We start from the raw sequence: 24,389 nt of genomic DNA on the forward strand, positions 1-24,389 counted from the left end.
GACACAGAAGAAAACAATGGCATGGCCCTCCTTCCTTATATCAAGGGCACTACAGATAAAATTAGCAAAATCCTCCATAAACACAATATCAAAACAGCCTTTTGCACCAACCAAAAAATAGCCAATATCCTCAGAAACCCCAAGGACAAAATCCAGTTGGAAAACCAAGGGATCTATGAAATACCCTGCAAAGTCTGCCCAGCCACGTACATTGGACAAACAAACAGACGAATAAATGCACGTATCGCAGAACACAAGAATGCCGTCAAAAAAGAAGAAAAAACTTCCTCTCTTTTCCAACACATGAAAGAAACAGGACACGAAATTAATTTTGCAGATTCCAAATTGCTCTTTAACACGGAACATCACCACAAGAGAATAATCATGGAAGCCATCGAGATAGAGAAACACCCTCACAACATGAACAAGCGTGACGACACATCCCGCTTGCCAGACATCTGGAAATTAGCCCTCTCCACAAAAACTGACACCAGATCCAGAGGCACACAGAACGCCAACACCAATCAACCACACCAGACCCAAACCCAGACCCTCTCCACAGATGAATTACTGACACCATCCAGTAGCCAATCCATGGTGGCACCTCCGGATGCTGCACCCCCCTGCAATCCCTACACAGATCTGGCTGACACAAGCCACAAAACCACAGCTCGCCCCTATACACGAAGCCAAGCCAAAGCACAACTAAGTGCAATACAGCCATCTTCTCAGGAAAACTCTTCACAAAGTTCAAGAGGTCAAGACACAAAGACTTTAGCAACTAATCCACACCTAATGACCCACCTAAGTGGTACTCAGGATATCACTCAAGAAATCACTCAAGGTATCTCTCAAGTAATTAAGGAACAAAAGAAGAAAAGGCACACTAGCCTGGGAACTTCCTCTCTGCCCAGAACATTGGAGGCTAGACACCACACCCCCTCTACAGTATTTATAGGAACTCAAACATTGAGATCCCGCTCTGTTCCAGTAACAAGAAGCCGAAAGCACCAGCCTGAAGATGACGAGTGAGACCTCGTCGAAACGTCGCCTAGACACCCCAACTTTTACACGGGAAGACACCCGAGGACACCAAAACCTGCATATATATATATATATATATATATATATATGGCACCTAGTTGTGCATAAAGCCAGAAATATGACATTGCTCCACTGCTGTCTGAAATATTTATAAATAAAGTATTGTTTCAAAGCAGAAGTCCAATAATAAAGGCTTACTTGAAAAATACTTTTTGCTGATATTTAGAAATGTGCAACAAATTCCCGGATCTATGCACAGAATATATCTTTGGAATACCTGCCTTCCACAGGGAGATGCATATAGCTGTTTACATTCCAGTCTGAATTTGGATAATTTATGGTGCTCTGTTTTATCATATATGTATCTGCTGCTCTTATTTTAATGTTGATACTTTAATGTTAACACTCTTTGCTGTTTTATTGTTTTATGCCACCTTGTCGGGCTGGGGATCCTTAAAGGCAGGACAGAAATCTATAAAATAATATCATACTAATCATTTTGTTCCAATTGGTGTATCCTTTCTAATTAATTGCTTTGGGGTCTTCATAGGCTACTGCTTTTCTCCCCCCCCCCCTTCTGTGTCCTTTTAAATCGCTTTTCTTTTGGACATTTTTGCTGCACTGCTGATATCTGTCATCCTGCTAGCATCTACTCACTCGGGGTACAATAGAAACAGTTTGAAATCTCCCAGTTTTCAGCAGGTGCTTAACTGCCCCATTGAAATCAAAGGTAAATATGCCTTGTAGACAGTCGATGTAACAGTAAGTACTTTGCAGTAAGTCGAAGTATCACTTTGAGAGGCTTGGGCAAAGGACCTGAAACCTGAAGAGCCATAACAAAATCTCCAACCTTTCCTCAAGAGGCAACATGAATGCAGTGTTTCAGCTGGGAAAGGAAGCATAAAAATGTTTCTGACAAATGAGGTTTAGATGGTCAAGAGACAGCTAGTAGGGAGTGAATTATTACACCCCCGCCTGGAACAAAGAGTGCATTGGGGAAAGATGCATTGGGAAAACTAGGGCTACAACTTTGTAGAAAAACACAACATTGGAGATTTGCAGGAATGTTAGAAGTCTGAATGGGATCTAATGTAGCCTCATGACCTACCACTTCCTTATCTAACTGAAGGAACTCAGTAGTAGAGCATCTGCAGAAAGCATCAGATCCAGCATCTCCAGTTAAGGCTAGGACAGTCCCCTGCCTGGAACCTTGGAAACTACTGCCATTCAGTGGAGATCAGATGCGCCGAATTGCCCCCAACATTGGGGGTGATGCATTATGCATGCATAATGTCACACACGTGCCGACCCCCAAAACTGGCCAGGCTGCCTTGGCCCACCCCCCACTGCCAGGGCTGTAGCTAGGGGGTGGCGTTGTGAGCAGGGGGGCAAAATCAGCTAAAAATATGTACATAAATATAAATATCAATTATTGTCTCATAAGAAATTGTCTTAAATAGAGGGTGAATTGAATGGGTGGAAGCAGGGGGTTGGGGGGGGCTGGAGGAGAGGCGGAAAGAAGAGCTAATTTGTCCATGGCTAGGGAGTGCAATCTGGATGGTTCTGCCACGGGCGCAATATCACCTAGCTACGGCTCTGCCCACCGCCAGCCACCTCACCTTTGTGAAAGGGACAGGATGGGGCAAAGACAGTCCCCCCCCACGCATCCCTGGCAGAGAATGCGCCAGGGTGAAAACGCTTTGCACTGGCACTTTCCTGAGCACTTTCCTGGAAGGCACCCTGGCAATCATCAAAGGGAAGCGCCAGAGGAAAGATTCATTGCCCTGGTGTGTCCTTTTGAGGATCACCGTGGAATTGTTGGGGGCCTCCTTGAATATATGGGGGGCTTGCCCCCCCCAGATGGCACCCCTGTTGAAGATAGTATTGAGCCAAAAGGGTCAATGGCATCTTCCTAGGATCTTAGGATCACTTTTGCTTAGCCTTTTAACCATACACTCATAAAGGACTCACTAAGAACTATGAGAAGGATGGATGTGGCTAGGGCACAGTGAGAGGTACAAAACCTTTTCCTCCATTTGGTGCCATACTTTTACTCAGTACGAATATTCATCGCACCAAATCAGGAGAATGTCAATTTAAGGTCATTTGTTTAAATTAGTACTTTCAAATCCACCGTACATAAAAGGCATAGAATAGAGAAGACTTCCCCTCCAGATGTTTTGAAACTACAACTCCCTGCAAGCCCAGCTATTTGAAACATCTGGAGAGCACCAAGTTGCGAAAGCTGACCTTTGACCCAGTCCATATCTCTTAGCCTAAACTTGCATGTCACCCTCCCCAGATCCTTGTATGAAGGGCAGCTTAAAAATAGAATAATAAATTCCACAAAGGGAAAAATAATGCACACACACTCTGATAGCTAAATGTATTAAAGAATAATCAAATTCCCCGAAATTTGCTAAGCCTCTCAAGACTGTAATACAGTGATGGCCAAACTTGGCCCTCCAGCTGTTTTGTGACTACAATTCCCATCATCCCTGACCACTGGTCCTGTTAGCTAGGGATGATGGGAGTTGTAGTCCCAAAACAGCTGGAGGGCCACGTTTGGCCATCACTGCTGTAATAAAATCAGATCTGTTGTGTTATATTGTTACTCTACAAAGGAGGGTGGAATAAAAACACTGACCCTTCAGCCAAAAGAAGACTCAGTGCATGGAAAGAGTTTATATTTATTGCTGCAACATAAATTTAGAGGCATCACTGGATATTTCCGAAAACCTGGAAACTTGAATACAAAATTCAAGACGCTTTTACTACAATTACATGCGTGATCACCATTTCAGCAATATGATTGGATAACAGAATACATGGACACCTTGTGAAACCCCCCCCCAAAAAAAAAACAACTGGTTTCCTTGGTCAAAACAGCCTGCCCCTAATTACTACGGCAACAGGTATCTTTAAGCAAAGTTCACACAAAATGTTGCCTTTCTGCTCTCTGTTACATGAAGCCTCATCTGGGTCAGGAGAATTTGTTGCTCTCCTGGCTTTGATGCCAGCCCCATGTCTTCTGCAGAAGGCCAGCAGGCTCTTGGCATCTTTTACTAACCTGATAAGGTGAAGGGAGAGGCCCACGGTGGGTCCTATGCTAGCAGATGGCAGAAATGCAGCTTCTGTTCATAGGTGGGAAAAGAGAAGAACCGTTTAAATCAGAAAGCAACTTCAAACTAATGAGCTGTCAGGACTTCAAGGCCAAGGCATCACTGAATTCCTTGCAAAATAAGCAGGCAGGAGAGAGAGGGCTCTATTTCCAATACATTTCCAATATAGGACAATGGCACAGATGCATTTTGGTTGTGACTGTGATAGAGTGCTTATGCAGACTCCGCACTAAGCAGGCTGAGGTCAGTTGTGTATCAGAAATGTGTTCTGTGACAGAAGGTGTGAGCATACGTGTGTTTGCTATGGGTTCTGACATACTTCCTGGGCCACAACACCCACCTGGGTGCCAGGTCATGACAACCACGCATCAATATTAGACCTTTCCGTTGTTGTTTGTTGCTAGAGGTGCATGGGCTAGAGCTTGTATATATGTCTAACATGCTTCAGTATGCATACAGTGTTTAATTTTCTCTGATTCAGGCCCTAGAGTGATCATTCTGGAGCCCTTACACAATGCAGTTCATGGGAAGAAAGAGCCTCTAGTCCTTAATGTTTTGAAGCTGCAAGACATTTTAATCAATAGGCTCAGTTTGCACAAAAGGACTTGGAATCCAAATATTCTTAATTATATGAAATTAAAAAATGATAACTGCAGCAATAAAGGCAGAAGACTTATTTGTGAATAAGTGTCTTTTCTTTTTCCCTTATCAGTACAGAGAAACAAAAGAACAACTGAAGATGAAATTGTTGCCAAATGAACTATTATACTTCTTAATATGTTTTTCATTGCTTAAACAGATATGTATTGTCTTATAATAGGCCGGGACAAAACAAATACTCTGAAAATGAGATGTTGCAGCAATTGCCAACATTCTTCTTCTACTCTTTTAAAGGTAACTTTTATATGCCTTTGTTATAGACAGTAATTTTAAAGGCATGCTGCTAAACACTCATAATTATGCTTGGTTTTATATGAATTTAGACTAATATAAACACCTACATTTGAAAAGGTTTCTCTTTCCACAGAGATATTATTGTGCACCTACTGTTCATCTTCCAAAACAATTAACAAAGATGAAAGGAGAGACATTGCTTAAAAACAAATAGACTTTGAAGTGTCTTTTCATCTAGTCAAGGAACACCATGGATCCTGTGGTCTTTTGTCCTCTTGCTGTAGTTTCCAGCTTCCTGTGAATCTTTACAAAACATCATTCTGATCTGAATAAGGCCTGCAGGTATGTATTCCCCCCCCCCCAAAAAAAGCCTGGAAAATAGCTGAAAATCTATCTTCTCCCTGGTTCTTCCTGTGCAGTTCTTGACAGATATGAAGGAAACAAATTGGTGTTTTTTAAAAAAGCGGCTTCCTGTAGCTGATTCCCCCAACACATACTTGCACACAATGTCTTATATCACTCTGCCTTTTTCATACTCTCCAATCTTACCCGCTGTTTCCCCACTGTGTGTGCCTGTTGTAAAAGTGTACTGAATCAATACTTAAAACAGGAGCACATCCTCCGGCTGAACGTATTTGGCTGACATATGACCAGTTTTCTGTTTGCTTGCTTTTAGCTATGGCATCAGAGCTAACAACATCACTACTGTGTCCTGCATTTGCAAAGGACACAGCTTGGGGTTTGTGAGGCTTGTATATATATAAAAATGGAGTTCTCTGGGTAAGAAGAAAATGGGCAGGCTGAAAATGTTTCTAAAATGTTTGTATAAACCAGCAAATCATACAGAACCAGCTTGTCTGTGTACTTTTTGTACACAACTCCACTCCTAAATGCCACTGCTGTCTCACATAAGAGTAGGCTAAGGTTCCTAACGAAATGGTTTGAGAAAGGCATCATTTTCTGTGGTGTAAATACACATATTTCCCATTGTTAACAGCATCTTGTCTGTTTTGGGAGAGAATGTAGGAGTGCACATTTGAAAGGAAAAGCAAACAGTTGGAAGGTTGCAGTGCCTGCTGTGGCTGTAGAGACCAAAACTGAAGATACATGTTTTGTTGCAACTGGGGCGATAGAGGATGGCGAGGAAATGGGGTCAGTGCACAGGAACCAGAGCCAGAGGGGCCCGTCTCCACAAACACGGTGGGCTATGAGGTATAGGGAGCAGCAGGAGTGGTGTTGTAGGAAGCTGAGGCCTGCAAGGGCTCACAGCCCAGCTCCCTAGCTGGCCAGGTGGGGCTTGCTAGCTCTGGGAGGAGGTGTGTGATTCCTCAGCTGGAGTAGGCTCAGGACAGGTGAGGGTCCCATGCCTCATCAAGCTCAGATGCTGCAATCAGCATGCAAGATATAAAAGGGAAGCAGGGCTGAGGTGCTGTGTCTGGTCAACTTCTGCCCTTGTTGGGCCACAGCCTGGATGTTCAAGGGAGCTCTTCTGGTCTGTGCTAATGTGTGTCAGACTTCAGGCTTCAGGGAATCAGATCCCTCCCCTGGTGGCAGCAAAGAAGCAGATACAAAAAGGAAGAGTTCTTACCAATTAGTTTATTCAATAATCAGAGCGAGAGACAAAGGAATGTGGTTTCTCTATAGAAATAGCATTGCTCCTAGTAATGTCCCACCTCCCCTTCATCTCCCCTATTCCACGTCAGTCCTACATTGGCTAATCTGAGCCTTCTGCCTCTGAGCTCTCTGTTCTACTATGCTCAATGCCTGTCTAGTCCTGGGTGAAGGGGGGTCAGGAATGCTTTCCAAGGACACTGAGTCTGTCCTCTGTCTCTCCCCGGTGCTTCTTCTTCCTGCTGTTCCTCTTTCAATATTTCCCAGCTTCTGCGCTCTGCAGCCTCTGAACTATGCCCTTCTGCAAACCACTGATCTAAATCTATACTGTCCTCGTGTTGCCGGGAAGGTTCATGAGAAGGGAGGGCAGTCCCCACCATTCCTCCTTAGTCCAGCCCCTGACAGTGTGGACCTGACCTCCAGATGCCCTGACCCCTGAATCAGGCGGAGGTGGGAATCTGTTCTGACTGGACTTTGGACCAGTTGGCCTGCCAGACTAAGCACGAACATCTGCTATGGAATCATGTACACCTTGCCGCCAGGTACTCCAGGTGGTTCAGGATATCGCCCATGGCTCACTTCCATAAAGCAGTGTGCTCAGTTTGCAAGCCTGGTAGGCTTTCATATTGGTATTGGACATTAACATTGCATTGTGCCATATCCTTTTTAGAGAGGCAAGCCATTGCCCTAGCTGCCTTGCCAATGCATTTGTCCAGCTTGGCATCAATGGAGACACTGATGCATATGGTGGAACCTAGGTAGACAAATTTGGGCTTGGGTTAGGTCTGGTTATTTATGAACAGTTCTGTGTGGCACCTTGTAACTACTCTCCTCTGGCTCTGCATGTTAGGTGCTGCCTAGTTGCCCTACTAGATCCAGAATCCACCAACCACCACTGAGAAATATTTGAGGTGTTATTGGGATCAACCTGTAACCCAGTGTACAATGGCATAATAAATCGTAGCACTCAAGATGCTGACAGTATCCAACAAAGCATATTTATGTATCTCCATCACAATCTGTTCAGATAAAAATAGAGATTCTGATTTGTAGTCATAGCAAGAAGGAGATCAGTGTATACTAAAATACAGTAGATTAAGAATTCCAAGAAATGTGGTTGGTACTGGCTCAGCAGTCAAATGCATGAGTGAGAATAGAAAAAGATATTGCACCATGGCCACACATAGAATTTTTTTTAAAAAATTGAATGTTAGAAATGAAACAACTTATATTGAAACTTCATGTGGAATATTGAGTCGCAACTTCAGTCATTACTTATGTTTGCTTGATGGGTTTTTATTATTAAAATGCACAGATGATAACATCATGGCTCTTCACCTGATGCACAAAGAGAAAGGTGGTCAAACTATAAAATATAGAAAAAAAGGTAGCTGTTTTAAAAGAAAACTGCAAAATTAACTCTGAAATATTTATTTGAGAAAAACAGTACAATACTAGCCTTCACAGATCTGTAAAATAAATGGGAATGTCACTACACCCTTTACTGTTTTAATTATGCACTGTATATAGTACTTACAATGGTGTACACTTACATTTCCAATTTAAGTGTTGTTAGTTTTGCATTATGGGCTAAGGTAGTTCACCAATTAAAGCAGTTCAGTAGACTAATCACCTGTCTTTCACCTTGTGCATGAATTACATTTTTAAAAACCAGCAAACTTTTAATGCAGATAAATAGTAGCTACAAATGGTTTTCACCCCTTCTGCAGTAGACCTTTCCTGAAAACCCTGTGCCAAGCACAAACAAAAGCCCTAATTTAAGAATATGTGAGGAAACAACAAGCAATGGAAAACGCTTGGTACAGAGAAAGCACACTGGCTTCTCCTTAACCAAACATTATGCTCTAGAGCTTGCTCAGGTGCCATCGCTTCCTGCCAGGGAACACGAGATTTGTAGTTTTCTCTGCTTCTTTAATAGAACTGGGAGAGCTAGAGAAAACTATAAGTGCATATTTCCCAGCAGAAAATGATGACTTGGGTCGCAGGGGTCAGCAAACTTTTTCAGCATGAGTTTGCCTACTCATGACTTGGGAGCATGGCACTGGTATTTCTCTCTGCTCAATTCAATTTGTGAGGCAGATGGAACTACACATCGTTCTTTTTTTCAGCACACTTAAGAACATCGTTTCTAACTTGGTTAGAAAGACATCTCAGCAGAGTCTACCTCATCATCAGTTGCCACCTTTGCCCTTCTTAAATATTAGAGGTTGCTTTGTTTTACTTTCTTGCTTGAGCAGGCTGTGGGAGAAACTGGCGGGAGATGTGTGTGCATCGTAAGAACATAAGACAAGCTTCCTGGATCAGGCCAATGGCATCCTGTTCTCACAGTGGTCAAATAGATCCCTGTGGGAAGCCTGCAAGCTGGATATGAGCACAACAGCCCTCTGCCTACCTGTCTTTCCCATCAACTAAAAGCCAGAGGCATACAGAGGTTTTTTACAAGACCTTGCATGTAAGGGGCCCCTCCAACCGGCTCATATAAAACCAGCAAAAATAGCTGGGCCTGGTGAGCACTTAATGTTCCCAACTCCATAGTTATAGCTATAATTTGTGGGTTGCCATGTGATTTTATTCTGATTTTAATATGATTTTAAGCAGTATTTCAACCGATTGTTGGATCTTGTGTTTTAATGTATTATATATTTGATGTTAGCCACCCTGAGCCTGGTCTTGTCCGGAGAGGGTGGGATATAAATAAAATTTATTATTATTATTATTATTATTATTATTAATGCCATCTCTGACAGCGGAAATAGAGCATGACCATAATGGCTAGTAGCCATTGTCAGCTGCTTAGCTTTTATTCTAGTTTTCCTCAGGAGTATTACAAAATGAACTCTTAAAGGAGGGAAGACTAGCTTAAAAAAACCCCAACCAAATGGTTTTGAAGGAAACCAAGGGGTATTCGGTAGGGGTGTGCATCAGCTCTGTGTATCTCCCAGGTTTCAAGGTGGATAGGGGTGCTTTGGGGACAGTTTTTGGCATGCCTGAGTTGGATTGCGCCATTAACAAAGAATCTCAAGTAGGATCAAGGTTGCTCCTTAGTCCTCTATAGAAAAGTGAGACCAAACTGACAAAAGGAATATGCAGAGAGGGGTTGGAGAGGTGGATGAGCTTTTCAACTATTATTCTGAAATTTGGCAGGCTTCATCCCCTGCAAATTGCATCCAATTATGGTATAAACTATAACAGACTTTTTATTTTGTAGAAAAACAAGGCAAAGGTTTGAAGATGCCCTGTATGCCCCATGATGTATCTTCCTACAAACTGACAAACTTAATTGATGCATGCAAATATTATCCACTTCAGCAAAAGGGGGTGGGGGTGGGAATACAGCAATTTTAGACTCTATTATAGTGAATGGGGTGTTCATTCTTAACAGATATAATTTAGTCCCGAATAATGAGTCAAATTGGAAAGACTCGGAGTGGCTCTGAAATGGGCCACTTCCCAAAGCTGGATACAAATCATATCTTGCAACTAGCATACACTCATCAGTACATATAGCTAGAATATCATCTGTCGATCTTTACAGTTTATACAAGAGGTAGATAACTGTTGCTCTCCAGATATTGTTGAACGTCAGCTCTCATCTTCCCTGGTCATTGCCCACGTTAGGTAAGGAAGATAAGAGTTGGAGTCTAACACATTTGGAGGGCACCAGCTTAGAGAATACTGATATACTGTATTTTTTGCTCTATAAGACGCACTTTTCCCCTCCTAAAATGTAAGGGGAAATGTGTGTGCGCCTTATGGAGCGAATTCAGGCTCCATGGCTTCAGCGAAAGCAACTCTCCGGAGGCTTCATGTTGCTTTTGCTGAAGCCAGGAGAGCAAGAGAGATCGGTGTACACAGAACCCTCTTGCTGTCCTGGCTTCGCTTCGCGGGAGAGGCACTGAACAGCTTTCCCTCTCTGCACAGCGCCCCTTTAGCCAAGCAGGAGGAGAAATGGAAGGGGCTCCGTTTCTCTGGCCGCTTCGCTGAAGGGGCGCTGCGCAGAGAGGGAGAGAATTTTTTTTCTTGTTCTCCTCCTCTAAAACTAGGTGCATCTTATGGCCGGGTGCGTCTTATAGAGTGAAAAATACGGTAGAACCTGCTTTATTTTCTCTTTGTCTTCCCCCTGATGTCACCACTTATTTGACCAGGCATTGTTTATGGTTGTTCAGGATTACATCTGCTGCTATCAAAAGGCTAGAAACCTTTTTATTGATCCAAGTCTGCGAACGACAAGCAAGGAGCATTAAAATCCATCACAAACGTCAGTGTCATATAGCGGGTCATTTAACAAATGAAAATTATTAGGCTTTGCTGTCATTATATTCTTTGCACAAGAGTGCTTTGAAGAATAACCACCTGATCTAGCTCCTTGAATCTGCTGTGCCATTTCTATGAATTGCTTTTTAGTTATCTGACCTGATTATTGTTTTCAACATTTCGTGGTAAGGTGCTTTGAGTATCTCATGAACTGAAAAAGCAGGATATAAATATTTGAAATAAATGATAAATAAAAGCCCAATGTCTCTACAGCCAACTAACTTATTCTGCAGCCTACAGACAAACAGTAAGAAATGCTACCATCTCCAGCTGTGCATGAAAGTATCAAGGAATCGATCTTGTTCTTCTTCACAAAGGTTAGGAATCTGTGGAATGAAGATGTGGAACTAGCAGAGGCCAGATGCAGAGTTATGGATCAATTTGTGGCATACTGGCTGGCACGTCAGCCTGCCATTTGTGGCCTAGCTAAAGAAGAATTAAATAGCTGGTCTAAAAGGAAAGCAGGGCAAAGGTAATACTCTGCTAAACAAATCTGTCAAAGGTGATATTCTGCTAGATAGGAGAGAGTTAATAAAATTAAGATGACAATCAGTCTGTTAGTCACTAGATCCAGTATTTGTGTAGGTGTGAGGAAAACCCTGAATTAATCAATGTGGCAACAGAAACAATCTATTATCTTTGCAAACTTAGCAGAATGTGTGCATGAAGGGATTGTAATTGGCTGCTAGTACCTGCATCCTAATGAGCGTGGGGCTGCAATCCTAAACACATTTATTTGGGAGCAGCTTCCATTGAACACAACAGTGCACATGACTGCACTTCTCAAGTCTTCTCATGCAAATGGTCCACTCAGGTAGGCTGTGCAAAGTCAGAGGAAGTACCGTATTCTTTGCTCTATAAGTCTCACTTTTTCCTTCCTAAAAAGTAAGGGGAAATGTGTGTGCGTCTTTTGGAGCGAATGCAGGCTGCGCAGCTATCCCAGAAGCCAGAACAGCAAGAGGGATCGCTGCTTTCGTTGCGCAGTGATCCATCTTGCTGTTCTGGCTTCTGGGATTCAGAATATTTTTTTTCTTGTTTTCTTCCTCCAAAAACTAGGTGTGTCTTATGGTCTGGTGCGTCTTATAGAGCGAAAAATACGGTATTTGTGTCACGTAGTGCAGCTTGACTTCTGTAGTGAGAAAAAAGCAACTTTTGGCTTTATTTTCTAATCCCAAAAGACGTTCTATGATTGCATTCTAGTCATTTTCATAACATAGGCGTTTCTTTCTTTGATTACTATTACTATTATAAAATAAAATAAACAGATTTTGTGCTTAAAATACACTTAAAACAGATCCTTATTATAATAGGTTTCAAGCATGTTCTAGCAAACAAAAATCTCCCAATGCTACTTTCTGCAGTTCATTTATTTCAAAGTATTTTTATCCTACATTTTCCATTGGGGGGGAGGGAATGCCCCCAAATGACTGTCAGAATATAAATCAACCTCACAATAGTGCAATCAAGTTAACAGCATGATCCTGTATTACAGCTTGATCCTATGTATTTTAACTCAAAAGTAAGTCCTAATGGGTTCAATTGAGCTTATTGACTAGTAACTATGTCTAGAATTGCAAGGTGTTTTTCTTTTCTTTTAAAAAATGAACAAATAAATGAAACTTTTACATAGCCAATAAAGGTGGCATAATACCCGATCAGGCCTGTGGGCTCCAGTTAACATATGGCTGGCAGCTGCATTTTGAATCAATTCAACTTACGAAGTACGTTCCTAGGCAGCTCTAAATACAACATACTGTAGCAATCTAATTATCCTGGTTATCTTTTGTTGATTCGCCACAGAGTCAAAACCATCAAAAGAAATCCATCATAACTTTGCTCATGTGAGCTTGCCATTTGCACGAGCAGGTTTTAATGCTTATTGGAATGTATGAAGCAATTCTGAACAGTTTCCCACTGGATACTCTCCCTGCAAAAAAAAAAAAAAAAAAGTGGGGTGAAGAGGAGCATTATTTGAAATATCAGAGTTCTGGTTAAGGCAAGTAACAAGAGCAGTAAGATTGCCGTATCTCAGCCTATCAGTGGCTTAGTGGTAGAAAGAATCTTCAGCACCCAGGAAGTGGGGGTTCCTCTGGCACTGGTCTCCCAGATCCTAGTTCAGCTACAACTTCTGATCATGCCTGATTGCTGGCCATGCTGGCTAGGGATGATAAAAGCAGTAGTTCAACAGCATCAGGAGGAAATCATGTTGCTTAACCCCGATCAAAAGCAACCTGAAGATACCTGTTCACGTTGTTCTATTGAAAACTTCCAAGGAAGAAAGTTCAGCCGTCTCATTCCACTATTACAATAGTACTATAGTTATGCAATTTTCCTAAACTGACCTTCACATATTTAAAACCCACTGTTATTTGCCTGTCCCCAGGAGATATTTTGAACAATGGTTCTCTTCTCTCTTTTCAACACCCTTTAAATATTTATAAGGAGCAGTACATTCTCTCTTGATGTTTTCCTCTCCAAATATTTCCATGCAGAATTTACATATATGAGATGCTTTCTGGATCTTTTATTATTCTTATGGCTCTCCTCCAAATACTTCCAGAAACGTATTGCTCCTATATAGTAATCCTGTAAATACTTCCCAGAACATCTTGAAACCCGGCTCTGAAATGCTGTTTACTGTGTTTCAGATGAAGTTTTCCCAGTTCTGAGCCTGGTGATACTATTAAGCCTCATTTACATGCATTTGCCAGCATCCCCTCATTCCTCCCTGCTTACTGTATCAGGGGCTTATCAGTACTACTGTGGTACATAACCACACAATCCGTCTTAATCATGGTGGCTTCAACATTAGAAACACTCTCCACTAGGAATGCCATTTGTACTCTCATTTATTCCAGAGAAGCTGACACCATTCCTCCCAGAGCACTGTATACTCTGACGTTTTCCCTGCTTTCTTCCTACTTCTAAAAGTGCTTCTTTGCAATTTCTTTGTGAAGCTTTCAGGTGTGGACTGATTAGAGCTGTTGACTTACCTGGTTTGCAGGTGTGTGTGTGTGCACACACATATGCACAGTTATTATTTTTGTCACCTCTGATGGGGAAGAATAAAAATTAAACAAAATGGAAGCCTACTTTGCAAAAGCATGTCCTCACTGCACAAAACGACCAAGAGACTATCCAGTTAACAGCAACAAATAAGTAATGGTGAGGACTGGGCAATGTGTAATCGATATGCAACAGGATGGAGCCATAGCATACAAAACATTTTGTTGCTCTTTTTTATTTGTATGCACAGCAGGAGTGCCAGGGAAACAACCAGAGGGGAATGGCAACCATGCCACTCCACATAGGATATAACCCAGGCCTGAAAATTTGGGATATTTCAGATAACACAGGTTAAGAAAGCTTTGATCACAACATCACATGCTTAAGTTAAATGTATCGCTGTATTTATAATGGAACACTATTATTTTCAAAAAGGGCTTGCTCGCTTTTTACAAGCTGTAGCATAGGAGCTTCATGTAAAACCTAGTACCTTCCATTAAAAATGATCAGGATGCAGGGCTAGGAATGATCTGTGCCAGAAAGAGGTTGCCAGTCTGATGTGAGCTAAATGGCTCCCTGCTTTACTTAGCAGAAAATCTGCTAAGGAGGTGGTTATTCCTGGGCTGTTATTGCGTGTTCAGACGCAGAGACCTCCCCCTAAATAAAGACACACTTGACTCAAATTTTACTTTTGGTTTTTGACAGAATTTAGGCCACTACTTTACAGAAGGTGAGTGGTTGCATAGGCTCTGGTTCCACTAGCTCCCTACACCCTTGCAGGCAGCGCTGACCCAGGGCACCAGCATAGGTCAGCCTAGGGTGAACACCTGGGTAGCCAAACAGCCGGGAACAGACTAAGTTCACCACCCAGATGCCCCCCTGGACTCAGGTACGGTCACAACCCCCTATCAGGGGTTGACCAAACCTGTTAAATCCCTGGATTCCTTTAACAGAAAACCCTTCACATAGGGATGGCGAGACCATTCTCCCATCCCTGTCACGTGAACCAATGCCTATCTTCAACCTTACAAGTTGTGATGATTTGCTATGCGGCAGGTGAAAACCCAAATGGCAACAGCCAATCAGCCAAGTGGGGAAAATTTCTGCCGTGCCCCTGTCCCAACGACAGATGACACATGACAGCATAGCAAGATCAATTGCAAAATTGCCCTAAAAGTAGGGAGAGGTGGCCGGGTGTTCCGAATGCATAAGCCAAAAGAGGAAGCTCTGGGTCCCATGCATATAAAGCTCCCTCGATCCATTTGCACTGTGCCCCATTAGCCAGATTGAACCCAGCATCAATTGGGTGTTGTGGCTGTCCAATCTTACCCACCCACAACAGAGGAGGTCAGTCTCCAGGTCTCACTGCAGCACATACCCTCTTTTAGGGAAGAGACGATTTGCCACTGTTGTTCTTCACCTCTCAGTTTCCCTTATTGTATGTCTAATTTAAGTTAGCAGACTTTGATACAAAAACAATCTTCTCCTTCTCTGAATATTAGGTAGAAATATTGTGAGGAGTTTTGCAGTGTTAATTGGCTTTGTTTGCTGTGGATAAGAGAACGGGAGAGACTTATGGTGTCTTTGTAAATATTTTATTTGTGCCCCTTGTGCAGGTGAGCAAGCAGTCCAGGACCACTGAGCATACTAACTGAAGGAATACATTTAACAAGGCCACAACTTTTTACTGATCACAGCCCTATCTGATGTTGGTTTGTCATAAGGCAAAGATCCAGGTACCCGGTCCCTTATGATGTGTAGCACTCTAGTAAGTCCTGCCTGTAACCCAGAGCTGAGGCTTTTAGACAACCCCCTGTAAACTGTTATTTGACTCCTGCCCAATGGCCCTCTCCCTGCCATATGCCAAATTGAGGAAGAGGCCATTGGTTGGAGCATTGGACTCTGACCTGGGAGACCAGGGTATGAGCTCAATGTGACCAGCCACTATCTCTCATCCTAACCTACCTCACAGGGCTGTTGTGAGGGTAAAAATGAGGAGAACCATGTATGCCAACTTGAGCTCCTTGGCGGGGAAGGGGGAGGGAATGCAGTATGTTAATGTAATAAAAGAAAGGTGAAAACCGCACCAGCGAGCATAAGCAGAGGTTAACATGACCCCTAAAAGTGAACCTGTGCCATAAGCTGATTCATCTTTCATTGTTCCTCCTTCTAGCTGCTTCCACAAAAAGTTCCTTTTGTGTGGTTGAAACATTGGTCTTCTACAGTCAGGTGGAAATGAAATTAGAATGATATTTCCACAAGGCACTTCTTATAATGTTACATGTTGCTCAGCACTACCCATCTCAGTGAAAAAAATATATTTCCATAATTTTTACTGGGTTTCTGTCTCTTCTTGCTTTCTGCTGAGCATGCCCACAATGTTAATATGAATCGCCCCTAAACCCATCAGTTCCTTGTAGTCTAGATTGGGCCAGTGGAGGAGGAAGATAATTTCCTATTCTATTATTTTCTGCTTAGTGCAAAATAGTTTTATTTGAATTAGAAATAAAATAAAGAGTAGACATTAAAGAGGAAACAGTAATTAGCCCCCCCAAAAAATACGGTAATATTTGGGGGAACAGGAACTAATTAATTAAAGGGCAATTCAGTAATGCTGTGTCCCCACTTAACAGGAAGCAACGACAGGGGCAAAAGTCACAAAGAGAAAACTTATGAAGACACAATAGCCCTGAAAGCCTCACTTATATTTTGTCATTCTGTAGTGGGCTGGCTGGCACTGCAATTGTGTTTCGAATTAGGGAAAATTGCAACAAATCACAAATGAAAACACACATAGACAACAGTGAAATATAATGGGTTGGCAATGACCTCATCTGGATTCTCTGCAAAAAAAACCTGAGGGAATGAAGGATGTCACTAACAGACTAAGTGGACAGTATGGGAGCAACTTCTCCTAGTCTTTTCCAGCTGTTTTTCTTGCATGATCTGCCAAGCACTAGTCTCAGACCCCACCCCACAGCCCTGCAGACAAATTGCCTGTTGAGGCCATGGCTATTAAAGAACATGAAGTTTATTTTGTATCAGATCTCTGCCTTCCACCCAGAATCACTTTAGGCAAAACCATAATGATACACCCATTCACAGTAATCAGACAGCAAATTCACAACAATATAAATCAAAACAAATAGCCTGTTTTTTCCTTGCTTGATTCCCAAGTAACAACCCCTAGAGATAAACCTATTTTGATTTTCATCATTCCTTTTTTACTTTATTTTTTTATTTTTTACCACGTGTTACTTTATTTTCTTCTGTTACAGAGGAAAGCTTTGCATGGAATGGAATTTGCTCTGTGTGTGATAAATACTAATGCAGTAATCCCAAACAAAGAAACTGGGAAGTGGGGGGAAATTAAGCAGATATATTTCATGAGATACAAGTCTTAAAAAAAATATCAGTCACACTATTTTGGTATTCTAAGCAGATATTAGTCATATGGCATAAAGTTTTTTTAGAAGAAAAACTAGACATTAATAATCTGTAATAATTTTTTTTGTGGCATGCTTAATAAGTTCATCAAGGCTTCCTATAAATCAATTTGTCATTTACTTTTCATATTTGTTGCATTTATTTCCTCCTGCTGAAAATGTTCACCCTTAGTGAAACCCATTGAAACAGCAGCTATGGACATTTTAATGACACGAGTGTATTGAAAAGAGCAACGCTTTATGAAAGATGTATAATGTAGAGTAGGGAAAGCCAACATGGTGCTCTCTGGGTTTTGTGGGCTACAACTCCCATTGCACCAGCAAGCATAACCAGTAGTCCAGATGTTTGTAGCATTACAACAAGTGTCAGGAACCTTTGGTCCTCCATATGTTGCTGAACTACAACTCCCATCATCCTTGGCCATTGCCCTTGCTAGCTGGAGCTGATGGGAGTTGTAGTTCAACAACATATGGAGGGCCAAAGGTTCCCTGCACCTGAATTGCAAGTTCTGTCTTCCCTGATCATTGGTTGTGCTGCCTGGAAAATATGGGAGATGGAGCCCAATAGCATCTTGAAGGTACCACATTGGTCTCCCCATCTTAGTGGACTTGTACATGGGGTTTGTGATTTGAATACTTGCATGTTCATTGTACTCTGTGAGATACAAGTGTTGATGTAATGGTTACCTCACCTCAACAACACTGGAGAGCCAATGTGGTGTAGTGGTTAAGAGCGGTGGACTCGTAATCTGGGGAACCGGGTTCTCATCTCCGCTCCTCCACATGCACCTTGGGCTAGTCACACTTCTCTGAAGTTTCTCAGCCCCACTCACCTCACAGAGTGTTTGCTGTGGGGGAGGAAGGGAAAGGAGAATGTTAGCCACTTTGAGACTCCTTCGGGTAGTGATAAAGCGGGATATCAAATCCAAACTCCTACTCCTCCTCCTCCTCCTCCTCCTCCTCCTCCTCTTCTTCTTCTTCTTCTTCTTCTTCTTCTTTTTCTTCTTCTTCTTCAACAAGGCTATCATAGAGCTGCAAAAAGCAAACAAAATCATCAAGGAAATGTAGCTCTGTTTGGGACTTTTTGCTCCAGAGAAAAGACAGGTAAGAGACAACATGATAGAAATTAGCTCATATGGTAGAGCTTGAGACTCTTAATCATGGGTTTGAGCCCCACATTGGGTGAAAGATTCCTGCATTGCAGGGAGTTGGACGAGATGATCCTCATGGTCCCTTCCAGCTCTATAATTCTATGATCTATGAAATTTATAAAATTATACAGGGCATGGAGAAAGTGGATAGAAAGGTCCCTCGATCCGTTTGGACTGTGCCCCATTGGTCAGATTGAACCCCACATCAAGGGACCTACCAATCGGGTGTTGTGGCAAACCAATCCAACCCACCCACAACACAGGAGGTTGGTCTCCAGGTCTCACCACAACACGTGCCGTCTTTTCGGGAGGACACGATCTCCCACAGGAGGCAGTGATAGCCACCAATTTGGATGGCTTTAAAAGTGGGTTACAGAAATTCATGGAGCAGAAAGCTAGCAATGGCTACTAGCCATGAAGGCTATGCTCTGTCTCCATGGTCAGAGGCAGTAATGCTTCTGAATTCCAGTTGCTGGAAACCACAAGAGAGGAGAAAGCTCTGCTGTTTGGGTCCTTCTTGTGGGGCATCTGATTGGCAACTGTGAGAACAGGATGCTGGACTAGATGGGGCCATTGATCTGATCCAGCACACACTTCTTATATTCTTACTGGGTGATTTCTTTTTCTTTTTTGTGCAGACACAATAGAGGTTTCCCACATATTGGCACAACATCTGATGTAACCTCACAGCACTGAGACTGCTTTGCCATTTTCAACAAATAAACGGCACAGTACCCCTATGCCTCTAATGCTAAACATTTTTTTTTCTTACTGGAGCAGCGGTTGAAAGATCAGACTGAAAGTATATCAGAACAAATCCCCCGCCCCTCAAAAAAGTGAGCTTGATGTTATTTCCTAGGAAGCTTAGTATTTTCTCATGTGAGGGGAAATGTCGTATTGAGCCAGTTTTCAAACCATGTTTTTATGTCAACTGAATCTCCAAGGAAATAACTTCCAGAATCAGCGGAAAGTGCAAAAGCATTTTCTCTTCGGCAGAGCTGGATACAAACCATTATTCTATTTCTTTGTAGGTGAAGAGGTTGCAACTGTGAGCCCAAACAGACACTCCTCAGTCTACTAGGGGAGAAAATCATGAATAGTTTCAATAAAGTGAACTTTCCCCCTGCCCACAGATAAATTGAAGTCAACTATGGAAGCAAACGGCTTGTCAGGTACAGAATTGGAAATCTGTGGATTACAGCCGATTCTTCTGGTCTGGTGCATTTATTAAGTGCAACTCAGAGCACATGTTATGGGGGGGGAGGGAATGCGAGCACTAAAGGCTATTTTTAGAGATGGTTTCCTGTTGCTGCTGCTGCAATATGTGGTATCATGAAGTCTTAATCATTATCCCTTGCAGCCTCCCAGTGTGAAGCTGAATAGCAATAATGGAAAGTTGACAATGGGGATGCACAGAGAATCAGGTTTCTGAGATTAAAACAAGTGCTGTATGTAACTTCGAACATACGCCTTGGGAAGGATTTACTGAAACAGCATTAATAATATTTGAGGGTTGCAAAGCCCAAATATTGTTCTATGTATGTATTAATTTCCTGTGGGTTAAGGCTAATGCTACAGTTCCGCTGGCACAAGGGAGTTTCATGCAGGCAACAGAACTTCTGCTTCCTCTCCCATTCCTTTCAGCCTATTGCACACTGTCAAAATAGGTTCTGGAGGCTTGGTGCACCCTCTGGACCAGATATGGGGGCACACAGAGGAAGGAGAGGAGACAGAAGCCCCATTGCACCAGAGGAACCCTGCTGGCGTAACATGGGATTCAAAACAATATTTCTATGCCACCCTTACAGGCAATTTCTGCCCCTCCCATGGAATGGGGCCTTACATTGGCGCCACTGAAATTTGCAAGACTAAAGTCTTCACTGGAGGGCCAGTGTGGTGTAGTGGTTAAGAGCGGTAGTCTTGAAATCTGGGGAACCGGGTTCGAGTCTCCGCTCCTCCACCTGCAGCTGCTGGGTGACCTTGGGCCAGTCACACTTCTTTGAAGTGTCTCAGCCCCACTCACCTCACAGAGTGTTTGTTGTGGGGGAGGAAGGGAAAGGAGAATGTTAGCCGCTTTGAGACTCCTTAAAGGGAGTGAAAGGCGGGATATCAAATCCAAACTCTTCTTCTTCTTCTTCTTCTGATTCAGGGAACCTCCATTAGTACAGAAGGGTGTAGAGCTAGTCCACTCATCTCTACACCAACATATGTTTATGTAATTCTTGATGTGATCACCTGAAGAGGCCTTGTGCACCCTACTCTAACCAAGGGACAGAAATTGGAGAGAAGGTTGCATGACTCCTAAATAATATCTGGGTCTCTTCTCACACTTTGAGAACAGTCTGCCCAGGAAAAATCAGGGAGTGGGGGGAATCTCTTGTCTTGATTTGGGCCAGTGACACCAACAAATCCAGATGAATAGGGGTGCATTTCCTCAAATATTGGTTTCAGCTTTGGTTAATTGTGTTAATGCCTAGTCCATCATTCTTCCAATAGAAAAGCATAACAGAAAGTTGAAATAGTTCCAGCAGGACCACGGAAGCTAGCTAGCAGAGATCTGTTAATCTGTATAACAGATATGATATCTTTTGTTAACTTTTGTTTTCCCTTCCATGGGTAAATCACCCTTGGTCATGCTCAGCGTATTCTGACAGGTTCCGACAAATGAAATATTCCACCTGCAAGACTCCCTCACAGTGCAAGTGGAAAGTTTCATGAACTTTTGAGTCAGAGAGATGACTTTGAAATAACATCCCCTTCAACAGCCAATTTCTTTAAAATGAACAGAACTAAACAATTTAATTTAATTGCAAGCTGGTAAACATCCCTCAACCCCAGTCAAAAGAAAGTATAATAAAACAGCAGCAAATACAGGTGAAAGAATGAGCTGGCATAACTATTAACAGTGATTCCTAAACAGGCTTCCTGATAGTCTCCTTCTTGATTTATCTTAAATTCTTTGGGAAAATTTGAAGGCCAACCATAAAACTTAGTCAAAACAAAAAAAAAATTCCTTCCAGTAGCACCTTAAAGACCAACTAAGTCAGTTCTTGGTATGAGCTTTCGTGTGCATCTGAAGAAGTGTGCATGCACACGAAAGCTCATACCAAGAACTGACTTAGTTGGTCTTTAAGGTGCTACTGGAAGGAATTTTTTTTTTGTTTTGACTATGGCAGACCAACACAGCTACCTATCTGTAACATAAAACTTAGGTTTTCAATGGAAACAGAAAAGGGAGAAGACTGTATCCAATGTTCTCTGTCCACTAGAACAAGACTCTTGCACAATAAAAGAATTCAGTGTAACAGTTACACTAGCAGAAACAAGTTGCACAACAGATTGTAGAATCTATTGTGCAACAAAATTACCAGCAACCTGCTTGTGTTTTCTCTTGTGCAACAACCTTGTGCTAGAGCAAAATATTTCACCAGTGGAACAAGTCTACTGCTAAGTGACTTTAACTTAGTGCTACATTGTATGCAATATATGCAGTTGGTCTAAACTCCAAGTGATGGCAGAAGACACATATCTTTCTTTAGCCTTGTCCCAATAATGAATGATAAGTGGTATTCAGCTAAGTTCTGTTGCAGCATTTAATTCCTTTTGCTCCACCTCAATCACAGATGATCTGATGGGGTACTTCTGGTGGTTCCTTGTGCCTCTGAGATTTAGTTGGCTATTACTATGGACCGAGCCTGTGGAACTCCAGACCAGCAGAAGTTCAGCAGGAAACATCCCTTCCTTCTTTCAGACATCTTTGGAAAACTATAGTTTAGAAGGGCCTTTGCAATATGAATTTTCTGTTTTTGACTAATCAGTATTTATTAGTGGTCTATGGGTGCTTTAAATTATGATTCTGTGAATGCTTTTTGGTGATTTTATTCTTATATGTTGTATACCATCTTGATATATATGTCTACGAAAGTGCAGATTATAAATATGTTAATTAACAAACAAACAGATGTCTGGATAGATTGTTGTCAAGCCTACTCTGTTGACGCAATGTTTAGGCTTGTTTTCTGTATATTAAAAGCAGATTAAAAATAATTGCTTCCATACTCAGTCCTTCGGTGTGCATCTAGCTCTTTATCATCCAAGCTTTTCTTCACCTTTTGTTTGATTTTAGTCATTAAGAGAGCAATCCTAACTATAAGAAGCTGCTGTATTTCAAATTCTGTTCAGGAGCCTCTGGGAGGGGCTGTTGCCAGCTAAGGCAGCAGGTGAGTGTGGGTCTGATGTTGAGGATTTGGCTCTAGGTTACATGACTGAGTTTGGAAAGACGGAGTCTTTCCTTGCTCCAGTGTGCCTCAGAACATCCTACTTTGTGACTTAATGTCAGCATCAATCACATCAGCTAAAGTTCCACTAGCAGAGGCCCAGCAGAGCCCTGGATGAGCTGGGGCAAGGGACTTATGCCAGTGCATCTTTAGCTGAGATGAGGGACTTAAAAAGGTAAAGGTAAAGGGACCCCTGACCATTAGGTCCAGTCGTGGCCGACTCTGGGGTTGCGGCGCTCATCTCGCTTTATTGGCCGAGGGAACCGGCATACAGCTTCTGGGTCATGTGGCCAGCATGACTAAGCCGCTTCTGGTGAACCAGAGCAGAGCACGGAAACGCCGTTTACCTTCCTGCCGGAGCGGTACCTATTTATCTACTTGCAATTTGACGTGCTTTTGAACTGCTAGGTTGGCAGGAGCAGGGACCGAGCAATGGGAGCTCACCCTGTCATGGGAATTCGAACCGCCGACCTTCTGATTGGTAAGTCCTAGGCTCTTTGGTTTAACCCACTTATGCTAGTGTAAAAAAAAAGGTAAATGTAAAGGACCCCTGGATGGTTAAGTCCAGTCAAAGGTAACTATGAAGTTGCAGCGCTCATCTTGCTTCAGGCCGAAGGAGCCGGCATTTGTCCACAGACAGCTTTCCAGGTCATGTGGCCAGCATGACTAAACTGCTTCTGGTGCAACAAAACGCCATGACAGAAACCAGAGCAGTGCATGGAAACGCCGTTTACCTTCCTGCCGCAGTGGTACCTATCTATCTACTTGCACTGTCGTGCTTTTGAACTGCTAGGTTGGCAGGAGCTGGGACAGAGGAACGGGAGCTCACCCTGTCACGGGGATTCGAACCGCCAACCTTCTGATCAGCAAGCCCAAGAGGCTCTGTGGTTTAGACCACAGCACCACCCACATCCCTGTAGTCCTCACTGAGCCCAGGTTTAGCTGGGAAAGCTGAAAATCTGCCAGATGCAAACTCTTTCATCCAGGCAGGTTTGGTTTGTGCTGTCATTTACTTATGACATGAATATGCTGTAATAGTAGTAGTAGTAGTAATAGTAGTAGTATACAAAGCAGTGACCAGACAAGGAGTACAGAGAGAGGAAATGCCACAGTTTACCTGTAGCAGCAAAACCAGACACCTTCATCTGCCCTACCTGCAATAAAACATGTATCTCTTATATTGGTCTCTAGCTTTAACTCTCTGATGCTTTGACTTTAAGCCTTGCGAATTACAGTCAAGATAATAGGATGGTTCCTAAAGCATACACCTCAACTGCCAAAGGCCAGGGTAAAGAGGTTTGTCTCCCGCATACAGTGAAAACTGCATAACAAATGTACCAGACATATGTTGTAGGGAGGGAATACTAGAGCTTAGGTGCTGCCATAGAGAAGGCCTTATTCATAATGGGACATTATATTATTCTGCATTGTTATACAAAAATAAAGCTTCTTAAAATAAATAGTATGTAAAACAAACTACTTAGAAATTCTGAGGAGTATGAA

General features: G+C 42.5%; 1 long non-coding RNA gene across 2 annotated transcripts; it reads left to right on the plus strand.

Annotated features, from left to right (window-relative positions):
• The first annotated feature begins 5,213 nt into the window (after positions 1 to 5,213).
• LOC310846123 lies at positions 5,214 to 22,566 on the plus strand. 2 transcript variants are annotated; one of them, XR_014565146.1, is made up of 3 exons: positions 5,214 to 5,402; positions 15,629 to 15,748; positions 19,641 to 19,664. It is a non-coding gene; the product is annotated as an uncharacterized lncRNA (long non-coding RNA). The 2 variants fall into 2 exon arrangements; XR_014565147.1 differs by lacking the exons at positions 5,214 to 5,402; positions 15,629 to 15,748 and adding exons at positions 14,618 to 14,901; positions 22,233 to 22,566 and having other exon boundaries at positions 19,641 to 19,781.
• The last annotated feature ends 1,823 nt before the right edge of the window (positions 22,567 to 24,389 follow it).

The sequence above is a fragment of the Podarcis gaigeae genome (genome assembly GCF_964106915.1).
Source record: "Podarcis gaigeae genome assembly, chromosome: 5".
NCBI lineage: Eukaryota > Metazoa > Chordata > Lepidosauria > Squamata > Lacertidae > Podarcis > Podarcis gaigeae.